Genomic DNA, 2,261 nt, shown 5'->3' on the forward strand with positions numbered 1-2,261 from the left:
AGAGAAAGGGTGTGGGGGGACAGAGCTTCGAAATTCAGCAGATTCCAAGCAGGAATCAAGAAGAAATTCTCACCCACATAGCCTGGTAGGCAGCCAGGCCCACTCAGTGCCAGCAGTTTCTGACGGCCCAAGTCGAAAATGACTTTCAAATCCTAAGAGTTTTGCAGAGAAAATGAAACAAGATTAAAGCAAGTCCAAGTGAGGTTAGGAGTAGCTGCCAACAAGTGACACAGCACAATGTGTGTGATGTTTGGGGACTCCTCAGTCTCAAACTTCACCGATTTGGGGGGAAGGTTTGTAGGACAAGCACTGAACTCAGGTGGAATTGTGTCTGTTGGGTGATTTGAAAGGTTCAGCTGAATTCTGCCCCTGGGCCAGGACAACCCTGGATGTATGGACAGATTGGGGAATGAGAGGAAATTTGGAGATGATCCCAAAATGGGAGGTGCTGTGCACTCCCTTGGAGCCAGAGAGACCTTGCAGAGGGACCTTGGGATGAATGAGAATGTTGGGAATCACCAACTGTGTGAAGTTCCACCAGGGCCTGGACAAGCCCAGATGGACATCCAGACTAAAAAAAAAGGCTGGAAAGGGCAAGGGCAAGGGCCCTGGACACCCTGGTCCATGGCAAGCTGGACAGGAGTGCCAATGTCCCTGGCAGCCAGAGGGCCAACAGCGTCCTGGGCGGCGCCAGGCACAGCATGGCCAGACACTACACTCCAGGATGGTGCCACTGTGCTCAGCCCTGGGGAGAGATGCGCTGGAGTGCTGGGAGCAGGGTGGGCACCACAGTGCCATGTTCTAACTTCTGCCATAAAAATCCAAGTGAAGGTCATTATAAATCTTACAGAAACCACAGATCCTTAGCAGAGATTTCCTCAATTCCAACAGCAAACAGCTCATAGAATCACAAAATCAGTTAGGTTGGAAAAGACCTTCAAGACCAAGCCCAATCATGCGCTGGAGTGCTGGGAGCAGGGTGGGCACCACAGTGCCATGTTCTAACTTCTGCCATAAAAATCCAAGTGAAGGTCATTATAAATCTTACAGAAACCACAGATCCTTAGCAGAGATTTCCTCAATTCCAACAGCAAACAGCTCATAGAATCACAAAATCAGTTAGGTTGGAAAAGACCTTCAAGACCAAGCCCAATCTGTGACCCATCACCACCTTGTCAGCTAGCCCAGAGCTCTGAGTGCCATGTCCAGTCATTCCTTGGACACCTCCAGGATCTGAAGGAGCTCCAGGGAAGCTGCAGAGGGACCTGTGTTAGGAGCTGCAGGGACAGGACAAGGAGCAATGGGGAGAAATTGAAAAAGGGAAATTTAGATGAGATCTTAGGCAGAAGTTTTCCCTGTGCAGGTGGTGAGACACTGGCACAGGTTGCCCAGGGAGGCTATGGCTGCCCCAACCCTGGCAGTGTTCACAGCCAGGTTGGATGAGCCTTGAGCAACCTGCTCTGGTGGGAGGTGTCCCTGCCCAGGGTAGGGGTTGGGGCTGGATCATCTCTAAGCTCCATTCCAACCCCTAAAATCCTATGATTCTATGATTCAGTGTTGACTTTTCCAAGACTTAAAGAGTCACTAGTTGCTTGAGGAGCCCAAGAATGCAGACAGACATTGAAATAGAGGTTGAAATAATTAGGACCAGCACTGCTGGGAGGGTTTGGGATATGGGCCTCCAGATTTGTCTGGAGTTGAATAAACACCTTTGAAACTCTGTTTCTGTCTTCTTGCACAACAGCAATTCATTCCTTTTCACAACACTTCCCTGAGGGAAGGGCAGACAATGTTCATTCGGAAATTGAAGCAATGAAAGTGTCCGGCCAGAAGTTGGTGCCCAATTTGAAAGAGGCAGGAATGGCTTTCTGGAGCAGATTATTGGCAGCGGCTCTTGGTGTGGCTCAAATGAGCCTCTATACCTGCAAGTAGTTGAGAAGACCAAGTGCTGATGCTGCACATGGGTCTGGGCAACCCCCAGGATCAATCCAGGCTGGGGATGAGCAGATGGAGGGAGAAGAGGAGAAGGACTTGGGGTGCCCAATTTGAAAGAGGCAGGAATGGCTTTCTGGAGCAGATTATTGGCAGCGGCTCTTGGTGTGGCTCAAATGAGCCTCTATACCTGCAAGTAGTTGAGAAGACCAAGTGCTGATGCTGCACATGGGTCTGGGCAACCCCCAGGATCAATCCAGGCTGGGGATGAGCAGATGGAGGGAGAAGAGGAGAAGGACTTGGGGTGCTGTGGGTGACAGGCTAGGCTG

The sequence above is a fragment of the Acanthisitta chloris genome, unplaced genomic scaffold, assembly GCF_000695815.1.
Source record: "Acanthisitta chloris isolate BGI_N310 unplaced genomic scaffold, ASM69581v1 scaffold7185, whole genome shotgun sequence".
NCBI classification, from domain to species: domain Eukaryota; kingdom Metazoa; phylum Chordata; class Aves; order Passeriformes; family Acanthisittidae; genus Acanthisitta; species Acanthisitta chloris.